This window comes from Hordeum vulgare, chromosome 1H (assembly GCF_904849725.1).
Source record: "Hordeum vulgare subsp. vulgare chromosome 1H, MorexV3_pseudomolecules_assembly, whole genome shotgun sequence".
Lineage (NCBI taxonomy): Eukaryota > Viridiplantae > Streptophyta > Magnoliopsida > Poales > Poaceae > Hordeum > Hordeum vulgare.
Genome location: NC_058518.1, coordinates 440,819,121 through 440,831,125, shown reverse-complemented (window position 1 = coordinate 440,831,125; position 12,005 = coordinate 440,819,121). Strand labels below are relative to the sequence as shown.

The 12,005-nt window shown below is 41.7% G+C and overlaps 1 pseudogene; it reads right to left on the bottom strand.

The window, feature by feature from the left end:
• Window positions 1-369: 369 nt before the first annotated feature.
• On the bottom strand, window positions 370-2,881 carry LOC123413226 (annotated as a pseudogene).
• Between the last annotated feature and the right edge of the window lie 9,124 nt (window positions 2,882-12,005).

The following is a 12,005-nucleotide window of genomic DNA, read 5'->3' as shown; positions in this document are numbered from 1 at the left end:
CGGGTCTACTCCACACCATATTTTCAGCCTTACTCTTTACTTCGTTGCACTTTCCGCCTTCAGATCTCACTTTGCAATCAATCTTGAAGGGATTGACAACCCCTTTATAGCGTTGGGTGCAAGCTCATTTGTGTTTGCGCAGGTACTCTGGACTTGACGAGATTCTCCTACTGGATTGATACCTTGGTTCTCAAACTGAGGGAAATACTTACTGCTCCTGTGCTGCATCACCCTTTCCTCTTCAAGGGAAAAACCGATGCAAGCAAGTCTCCGTCAACGTGTTAATTTTTGGCGCTGTTGTTTGAGAAGTAGCAAGAAGAATTTCTGGCGCCGTTGTCGGGGATGGATTTTTTTTGTCGTAGCACTACTCTACTTGGGACTACATGCCTCGATCTGCTGCTCCAGCTACATCAGAACAAGAATCGTAGATCAATCATCAAGACAATGCCAATCTATAGATTATGGTCTACATAGTGAGAAGTTGAATGCCAAAGGACAACACAGGACCCTAAGGAGCTACCTGCATCATGGTCTGGAACTTTCTCGCACATCAAAAAACTCACTCCTAACAAGGGCCAACGACACGAGGCATCTGAAATAATGCAACCATAGACACACCATCAAATTCTGGAGAGGATATGCAAACTGAACTGAAATGCTTCAGAAATTGTAATCCTCTGGTTGGAAAAGAAAAACAAAAAACCAAACCATTTTTGGAATTCAGTCATGCTATAAGCACAAGTCTAGCCTACCCCAACTTGATTGATTGCAGATGAAGTGAACAAGCAGGTCAGTTCTTCAGAGTATTTCTTGGTATGAGCTAAATATAGTGACATAGAAAACAAAATAAGCTGGCAGGTTTACATAAAGAATTTGAACAATACAGACAATGGAGAATAATTACTCTGCAACATATATAGTAAGGTACTGAGTACTCATCCATCTTTGCTTTTTGCATCATAGAACTGGCAGAAGTGCATGCAGGCGAGCTTCACTTTCTGAGCACCAACATTGAAAAATGTCAAACAAGCGTTGATCAGGAAATTAGAAATTTCTAAAATCATGTAACTCCGCGCATGTTGATACTTGATACACATAAGAAATGCCAAAAAATATGCTCAGAGCCTCGGTAGCAAGTTAACAAATCGATGTTCAAAAAAACGATGAAGTTATCCATCCCAGGCAATAAACCATTACACAAGACATTACTAAACTTGGCTCTTCTACATATAGATATAGGGCAGGGCAAACGACGTGAACCGCGTGCCCATGCCGTGAAAACACAGCACCAACTAATCCAAATAGAAACAACATTTGTGCCATGGGCAGATCAGAAAAATCATTCATTTGAATTATGTAGTATAGCAGATCATTAATACCAGAAATCTTGCAAAACTGCAAAACGACATCTATTCCCTCCCCAAGCTACAATAATGCCATTGGCTAAATAGTATATCCCACAGCACCAGAAATGATCGCAAAATGACACAAACACATTTGAATAGAAACAACATTGATGCCGTTGACAGACCAAAAAATCACCATTTGGTTACGTGGAATAGCAGATCAGTAACACCAGAACTGTTTGCAAACCGACAAAAAATTGTCAGCGACAGGAGCACACAGTTCCATTGCACGAAACATAGCTAAACTCGGCTCTCCTACTTGTAGCTATACGACAGCAGCAAATGACAGAAACCGCATGCCCATGTCGTACACACACTGCACCGACATATCCGAATAGAACAACGTCAATGCCGTACACAAACCAGAAAAACCAGCACTGCGTTACGCAAAATAGCAGATGATCAACAACAGAAATGCTCGCAAAACAACAGATATTTCCTTGTTGGGCCAGGATATTGCCGTTGGCAGCAATACCGACAAATCCTTTGCACCAATTGCGACTAAACTAAGCTCTTGTATTTATGGCTACACGATAGAGCAAACGACACAGCGGCATGCACCGACACACCTGAATAGAAACAACATGGCAAGTTCCATTACAGGGATCACAACTAAACTCGGATCCTCTACATACGGCTATACAACAGCCGCAAACGACACAAGCAGCATGCCCGTGATGGCACAAACACACCTGAATAGAAACAACATCAATGCTTCGGACAAACCAGAAAAACAGCCATTGGCTGTGCCGCGGAATACCGGATCATTATCACCGGAAAATGCACGCAAAACAACATACATTTCATCGTCGAGCCATGATTTTGCCGTTACTGGCTGCAATACCAACAATTCCATTGCGGAGCGAAATAAACTAACTCAACTCAGCACCCTTAATTATGGCTGCACGACACACCGTGCTACGACACACCAGAATCGCACGAAGATCGACACTGCAATGGAGAAATAAGCATTAAAAAGTTAAAAAATGAGCAGTGGGGTGTGGGGGAGGCTTTTTGGCATGGTCACCTCGAGCTGCTCCCCTTAAGCTGGTGCACGTGTGCGTCCACCTTGTCAAAGTCCACGGCGGGTTGGTCCCCGAACAAGCAGAAAATGCAAAGGCGGACATGATCAGAGGCGGCTCCACGGCCGAGACGGCAGAAGCGGAGAGAAACGAGGGGGGTGGGGGATACGTACAGCAGGGCGGCGATGATCCGGTCGGCGTCGTCGATGAAGAGGGTGGCAACCTCGGCGACGAAGCCCGACGCGCTACCCCCTCCTCCTGCAGCTGCTAGAACTGCTCGTCCACCATACCCTAGATCGCAACGACAGAGTCAGCCAGCCAGCCCAAAGCGAAACCCAGAACACGATAATTCCAAACGACGGCTAGATGGGGAGGGGAGGGAGAGGGGCTCACCGTGGCGAACATGGAGGCGAGGATCGCGTTGAGCTGGGCCTTGAGCGCGTTGGCCGCCATGGTGAGGCGCGCGGGGCTCCGATCCAGAGGTCCTGGAGTCCATCGGACCAACACGGGGTTACAAAGCATGCACGCGCGGGGTGGATGCCGGCGGAATTCGCGGCGGTGGCAGCGGCGAGGTGGACAAGGACGGGAGTGGGGTTGGATCTGGCGACGAGAGGGAGATAGAGAGGGAGAGGGAGAGGCGACGACACGCGTTCTCTAGCTCCTATGGTTTAGGTTGGCTTCCTGAGAGTGGAGTGAGAGACGTAGGATCCATCGAGTGTGGACGGCTCAGATTGGATATAGTGGGGTAATCCGTGGGAAGAGTTATCATTGGTTGGAAACATCTACGATTTAAAATACTAGTTTCCAAGTGCTAAAAATAACTAGATTTTGTGAACCAGCTATCAATAATATTATGCAAAAGGGCATCACTGAAATTTTCACTCAACTTAGACCACATTTTATGTATGATCACCGAGTTATATGCATTTCTGACCTTTCTAGCTATTTTTGGTCATTTACACAAATTTCCGTCGATTCAGCACGAAGCGGGTCAAATTTGAACTACAGCTCCCTCATAGTTTGCTCATTATTTTTTCCAAAAATAATTTTTAGGTAGATAAGTATCTATTTAATCATAGAAACACCATCTTTTCCAATATTCAACCACTAGCTAGGAACGATCATGCCCACCGTTTTGACTGCATTTTGAAACGGGCATGAAAAATTCAAAACATATTAAAAAATTGTAAAACCTTCGTATTGTATCATTCTATGTGACCTAGTTACCAGGAAAAATAAATAAACTTGTAATAGGGTAAATATTTTTAAAAAGTGTTCTCAGAAATGAGATATCATGTGTGAAGATTCATGGCTTTCAAGCCAAATGATCAATCTTATGGCCACATTCATGGCATAGTTTGTTCAAATGATCTAATATTGTGCACAAGGGTGCATATTGGAATGGCAAACAATGTTGCTTAAGGAAGTTTTCATTTTCCTTGTACGAAAAAAATAATTTTCCATATTTCAAGTGCCCAAAATCAGTTTTTTGTGAAGGACCTACCATATATTTGTTGCCAAATTGAACCAAATCATTTTTCTAAAATACTATACCATATTCAATGTACAATTGACAAAATAGTTGGGTGTTAAAAGCTTTTATCCGCTTATCATGAAAAAGACAAATTTCTGCCGATTACGCAGGAAGCAGGTCAAATTTGAACTACAACTCCCTCATAGTTTGCTCATGATTTTTTTTCAAAAATAATTTCTAGGTAGATAGGTATCTATTTAATCAGAGAAACACCAAAAATGTTCTAGTATTCAACCACTAGCTAGGAACGGTCATGCCCACCCTTTTGACTGCATTTTGGAAGGGGTATGAAAATTTAAAAAAAATCAAAAAATTGGAAAACCTTCGCATTGTGTCATTATATGTGACCAAGATACCAGGACAAATAATAAACTTGTAATACGGTAATTATTTTTAAAAAGTGTTCTCAGAAATGCGCTATCCTGTGTGAAGATTCATGACTTTCAAGCCGAATGATCAATCTTATGGCCACATTCACGGCATAGTTTGTTCAAATGATCTAATATTATGCACAAGGGTGCATATTGGAATGGCAAACAATGTTGCTTCAGGGAGTTTTCATTTTCCTTGTATGAAAAATTTATTTTCTATTTTTCAAGTGCCCAAAATGATTTTTTTGTGACGGACCTACCATATATTTGTTGCAAAATTGGACCAAATCATTTTTTAACATACTAGGACATATTTAATGTACTATTGACCAAATGGTTGGCTGTTAAGGGCTTTTATCGAACTCTCGTGAAAAGGACAAATTTTCGTTGAATAAGCTAGAAGCGGGTCAAATTTGAAGTGCACCTACATTATAGTTTGCTCTTTATTTTTGCCCAATAATCATTTCTAGGCAGATAGGTATCTATTTAATCAGAGAAACACCAAAAGTTTTCCAAGATTCAACCACTAGGTAGGAGCGGTCATACCCGCTGTTTTGACCGCATTTTGAAATGGCCATGAAAAATTCAAAAAAAATCAAAAAATGGAAAACATTTGCATTGTGTCATTATATGCGACAAAGTTACCAGGAAAAATAATAAACTTGTAATATGACAATTATTTTTAAAAAGTGTTCTTAGAAATAGGCTATATATGTGAAGATTCATGACTTTCAAGCCAAATGATCAATCTTATGGCCACATTCATGACATAGTTTGTTGAAATGATATAATATTATGCATAAGGGTGCATATTGGAATGGCAAACAATGTTGATTAAGGAAATTTTCATTTTCCTTGTATGTAAAAATCATTTTCCATTTTTCAAGTGCCCAAAATGAATTTTTTTGTGAAGGACCTACCATATATTAGTTTCAAAATTGGACCAAATCATTTTTCTAAAATACTAGGCCATATTTAATGTAAAATGGACAAAATGGTTGGGTGTTAAAAGCTTTTATCCACCTCTCATGAACAAGACAAATTTATGCCGATTCAGGTGGAAGCGGGTTAAATTTGAACTGTAGCTGCATTATAGTTTGCTCTTTATTTTTCCCAAAAATCATTTATAGGTACATAAGTATCTATTTAATCAGAAATACATGGTGTGGTGGCTTGATGTCGAGGTTTGGATGGTGGTCGAGGGCCCCAACTCCAGAGCGCGTGAACTTGCATGCCAGCCGCTTGGTCACCGCCTGACCGTTGCGTTGCCACACGTTCTAGGTGGAATAGGCATGTCTGGTGGGTTGGAAAATCCCTCGGTAGGTGTTAGGAAGAAGAATACAATAGAAGAATCTCACGAGGAAACTGAACTAAGCTCAAACATGAATTAGCAGCCAAGTGTTTGATTAGCGATGCGGATAATGCACATAGACAATGGTCCTAAATTTTGGCTGAGGATGAACATCTACTAAGGAGACTCTCTTGGAATTTTTTTAGCTCAAATGGATGAACCTAGGTGGCACTTGCTTTGCAAAGTAACACATTGTGCAGAAATATGGATGTTGAAGCTGTGATCAAATGATTGAATGGATTGAGCTGAAATTTGGTGTGTGGTGTTAATTTGGGCATATGAAGACACTCTAAAAAAATTATACCATTTGGATATGCCAAAGTGACACTTCCTTCACAATGTAACAATCTGGACAGAAAATGGTAATTGAAATTGGGCTCACATAGATGATTGGATTGAGCTGAAATTTGGAGGAGGATGATAATTTGGGCACATTAAGGCAGTGTAAAACTTTCATAAAATTTGGATAAACAAAAATTGTACTTCCTTCACAATTCTCTCTACTGACCAAAATATTGGAAAAAATATTGAGGGAAACTGGCTGAACTAAATAAGCTAAAATTTGGTGGAGTGAGTTTATGTGGTCTATTTCATTCTGTGGTAAATTTTCATCAACTATAAAGCAATATAAAATGTAGTTGCTTCACAAACTGGAAATATTACCAGAAACAAATATTGGATGATGAGCTCACATGGATTGTTAGGTGGGGCTAAAGTTTTGTGGAGAGATATGTTTTGGGCACATAGAAGATGTGGAAAAAATTCAACTCATCAGGATATTCCTATCTAGTACTTCCTTCACAAAGTTGTTAGCTGAACACAAACTTTGGAAATTTGCTGAGAAAGATTTACTAGGCAAATGGTTATAGAAGTTTTCATGAGGGAATGAATTGGATAGGAAAGAGTGCCCAAAATATTTGAGGGTAATCAAGGAAATAGAAATAGCACTTCCTTCACAAAGTGTTATTCTGAACAGAATAGGAAAATGAGTATTGCTGAATTATTTTCGAACTATGGAAGGAAGGGTTTTCACATATTTGAGGAATATATGATTCAAAGTATTTACGAGAATTTTTCGAGAATTTTTGTAATGACATAATAGTAGGTTGCTTCACAGACTAGTCAAAAAATAACACATGGACATGACACGTAGGCAAAACTGATGATGTGGGCCTTTTTGACAGACCACAAACCAACCCATTAGCAAGCATGGAGGATAAAATACCAGCCCGATATAAAAGTAAGTTGAAAAAATAGCCCAGCAGAAAAGTGGTATAAAATAATAGTTCAATACATGGATGAGGTGGGATAGAATATGGACCCACGAGTGACATGTCAACATAGTTAGAACATGTTACGACATTTTTATAATCATCGTAAAAGTTATGATGATCTCATCTTATGCGGTTATGAAGTTTTTGACTCACATCATCGTAATTTATATGTAGATTTGATCCCCTCAAACGGTTTACGACCATCTCGGATGAAATCGTCATATATTTATGACAAATTCATCAACGAACTCTTAAAGAACGTCATGTATGAGCATATTTATTGCAGTGAGAGTTGGTGCAAACTTCGCCGGTGCATCCAAACCCATGACACGATACGCTATGTCATACATAAGCCTCATTATATCTTTCCACAAAACAGCCACCAAACCTACCTATTAAGGCATTTCCATAGCCTTTTCGAGATACATTGCCATGCAACATCCACCATCTCATGACTTGATCTTCATGTCGTACATGATTTTGCTTGATCGTAGAGCCGCATGATAGTTGGGACCTGCCCCAATTATTGCTACATGACGCGCTCGTATCATTGCATATCATGCTACACTGGCAGAGGCATATATTTACATACATCATGATAATTTTCACTTGTCTTTATGTTGTGTACTTCTTATAAAGTGTGATGATCTTCTTTTTATTCATGTAAAACATAGAGTGTTGCCCTTAAGCGAGGAAAAGATCCCAAAGAGGACAAACAAAAGATCCTAAAGAGGACAAATGAGAGATAAAAAGAAAGAGCCAAAGAGGCCACAAAAAATAAAAAAATAAAAGAGAAAAAGAAAAAGAAAAAGAAATAAAAAGAGAGAAGGGGGGCAACACTACTATTCCTTTGAAAGATCCACACTCATACTCCATTCCTATATCGGTACTACATACAGATTATCATTCATGCATAACTATGTGGGGACAGTTACACTATAGAACTTGGTTTGCATATTCCAATGATGAGCCTACTCCAATGAGCTCTAGGTCTTCATGAGCAAACAAGTTGGATGCACCCCCACTAGTTCCATTGGAGAGCTTACCTTAGCTTATATGTGCATCCCTTACATGGCAATCCCTACTCCTCACATCATATCTATCATTTAGCTTTCTCTTGCCTATGGTTGTCCTCATTGATGTAAGCCTATCACACCTTTTTGTCTTCCTTCCCCATCATTATTCTATTTGCCATTCTAAGTGCCAACTTATCTTGCTTAAGCTCATCCATTGCATGAGTGCTCAAAGTCGAAAGGGAGAGGATCATTTTGACTTGTGCCTGACTAGTGGTCTGGGGATGAGTCAAAATAAAATTCCAAAGGAGACCAAGTGTGAAATTTTAGTAGATTGAGTTCTCAACTAAAAAATATTTTATGATCTCAACCCATCTCCCACTTCTTGCACGCAAACACCATTTGGAGACATTCGAGTCACGGACAGCGAGAGCTCTTGCACCTTTATGTTCTTACTTTGCTAAACTCAATACTAGATATAAATTCGTGCTTGTTATTGTCTTGACTTGAATTTCATATCTTACTTGCTTTACTTTGAAGTTCTTATATGTGTGTTAGCATGTCACCACAGAAATTATCGTGTTATCATTTATCTACTCGAGCACGAGAAGAAATTAACCTTGGGGATGTTGATACGTCCGAAACGTATCTATAATTTCTACTTGTTCCATGATCTTTAGGGTGGCATTGTTATATGTTTTGCAACACTTTTATATCATTTTAGACATATTTGGACTAACCTACTAACTCAGTGCACCCAGTTCCAGTTTCTGTCTGCTGATGTCTATTTTGTTGGGGCTTTTACCCAATTTTCTGAAGCCCGAAAAATTCCAGGAAAATATATAAAAAACAGCGAAACAGAAGCTTCCAAATCACCGAAGATGGGCCACAGGGGGGCCAGGGGCTTCCGAGGCGACCTGCTGGCGCGGCCAGGCCCTAGGCGGCACCAGGAGGCTGCCTGGGTGGGACCCACCTCCTGTGGTGCCCTCCTTTGGCCTATATTTAGTCTCCCGAGAGGAAACCCTTCCACAACTTCCATAATCATGAATTTGTCCATCGTTCCACCGCCGTAGCGCTTCCGAGATCGGGAGCATCAGGAGACCTCTTCCCGGCACCCTGCCGGAGGGAGGATTGACTTTCGGGAGCTTCTCCACCGCCATGGACGCTCTCCGGACGTGCCATGAGTAGTCCTCCTTGGACCATGGGTCCATGTTCAGTAGCTATGTGATGTCTTCTCTCCAATCTTGTGCTTCAATGGTTAGTCCTTGTGAGTTGCCCTACATGATCAAGGCATCTATGTAATTCTCTTGCTATTTCTATGCTCGGTTTGTTGGGATCCGATGGATTATGAGATTATGTTCAGATTGTTATGAGATATATATTTGATTATCGTTTTATATTATGTTCCTTAGTGATTCATGCATGTTCTCCGTTGCTATTTATTGCTTTGGCCGAGTAGTAGATTGTAACTGCAAGAGGGAGTGTTATGCATGATTGTGGGTTCATGCCCCTCGATGTCTAGCTTGAGTGACAGAAACATGAGACTAGGGAATGTCTTGTTACCACCAGGGAGAAAACAACGGTGCTTGTGAACACGGTTGCAAGGATTGTTCACCTTATGCATAGTTCGTTAATGTAGTTGTTCGTTGCTTTGAGTTTACACTTTGGGTGGGGCTCGCAACTTAATACCGTCGAGATGTTCTAGATAGATATCTCAAGGTGGATGATTAGTAAGTATATGCCGATGAATAAACGGTCTACTTTTCTTGGCGTACTTCCCATTACTATTGAACCTCTAACGATCAAGTAGCATAATTAGTATTGCGATGCGTTCATAATTCTATCAATTGCTCAACTATGATTTGTTTACCCAAGTATAGTTGTTTATCATATTTTGGGAGAGAGACATCACTAGTGAACATCATGTGACTCTGGTCCATATCATCATGAATGTTTACACCTCCATCATTTACCGCTTTCATTTACTTTTCCGTTGCAATCACTATTACCTTCCCGCTTGTGTTTTGATCCTTTGCAAACTACAAGGCCGGAGAGATTGGCAACCTCTTTGTACTTGTTGGGAGCAAAGTTATTTGTTGTGTGTGTAGTTCTACGTCTTCTGCTGACCAGGACATGACACACCTACTTGTTGATCCTAGGAGTCCTGCTGGTTCGATAAACATTACAATCTCAAAGTAAGGGAAAAAATTTGTTGACTACTCTTAACCTTCCACTTGGGGTAACCAACGAGGTGCGAGAAGTATATACATCATCTCGTCATCACCCACCTGGACCAGTATGCATAGTGTTGTTGGTCTGCATCACCCCAGGCAAAATCCACTAGCACCAAAAGATTCACTCGAGGGGACACACCCATCCTTGGTTGGCTGCACCATGCCTTTGACAGGAGGTTGGAGCCTGGCGCTAGAGAGCCCTTCGTGGAGCATCGTGGGAGCACCCAAGTCATTGAATATGTGCATCTGAGGGTTACTAATACCTTCACCACTAGGATGCCCCATGGTAGCTCCCAAGTTGGGGTCGAGGGAGCCACCCGGGCCACACTGAACCTCCAAGTCGGTCCTCCCAGCCGTTGTAGGGGCACCTTTGTTGGTGATGAAGGTGCCCCCAACAGCCTACCCGGTCACCTCCTACTCTAGAGGATCATCTATCATGCTCTTGGACCATGAGCCAGCCAGCACTGGCCTCCCCACGTGGGGGAAACGGAGCACACGCAGCCCAGGGTCAGGAGGCGTCGTTGTCGCGGCCACCTTGCCAATATGAACCGCACACTAAAGAAATGGGGCTCCAGCGATGCATAGGTTCAGGACTACCGTAGAGACCATCGAAATCACCTTGTCCGGTAGCTTGATGTTCTGCATGTAGCCATCATATTCCTCGTCACCGGTAGGCCCGAGAACTCGAGGTGCCTCTGAACCGACCCAACACATGTAGGTCCCTTGAACTTACCTGGAGTAGATTGTCTCGTGCTCCTCACTTGGGATGCTACAGAACTTACCTGTCATATGTCCCACAATACCACATCATAAGAAAAAGTTAGGAAACTTCCCATATTTCACATTGAAGCTAATTTCCTCTGTGCTACCAAAGGGGATGATGACGATGGTGAAAGGACGTGCATGTCGTCTAGAGGGGGTGAATAGACGCTTTAAAATACTTATGGGTTAGGCTTGAAGAAATGCAGAATAAAACTAACGTTTAGTTAGTCAAGCACAAAACCTAAAATAACTAGGCTCACCTATGTGCAGCAACAACTTATGCTAAGCAAGATAAACAACTAAGTGATAGCAAGATATATAACAAGAAACAATATGGCTCTCAGAAAGTAAAGTGCATAAGTAAAGGGATCGGGTAAGAGATAACCAAGGCACACAGAGATGATGATGTATCCCGAAGGTCACACCCTTGCGGATGCTAATCTCCGTTTGGAGCGGTGTGGAGACATAATGCTCCCCAAGAAGCCACTAGGGCCACCGTTATCTCCTGACGTCCCCGCGCAATTCAAGATGATTTGATTCCACTAAGGGACCCTTGATGGTGGTCACAGAACCCATACAAATAAGGTTGGGGCAATCTCCAAAATTTAATTGGAGGTTCCAAAGAACACCACGAAGCTTCACCACAATGGACTGTGGCTCCGAGATGACCTCAATTTCTCGGGTCAATCTCTAGAAACTAATTGGAGACCCCGACGCTTGCCTAGAGTTTTATACCACAATGATTGAGCTCCAAGGCACCATCAAGCTTCCAGGACCCCAAAGCACCCAAGAAAACAAGCTCTAGGGTACCAAGCACCCAAGAGTAATAAGTTGCCAACTTTTCACTTCGACGTATCACCGTGGAGAACTCAAGCCGATGCAGCTAATGCAATGGAAAGAACACATGAAGTGGTCAATTCCCTCACACTCAAATCCCTCCACAAGAACAAAAGCTATGGAGGAATATGAGAGAAAGAATAAGGTTCTCACAAAGAACTCCAAGATCGAGATCCAAGGGGTTCCCCCCACATAGAGGAG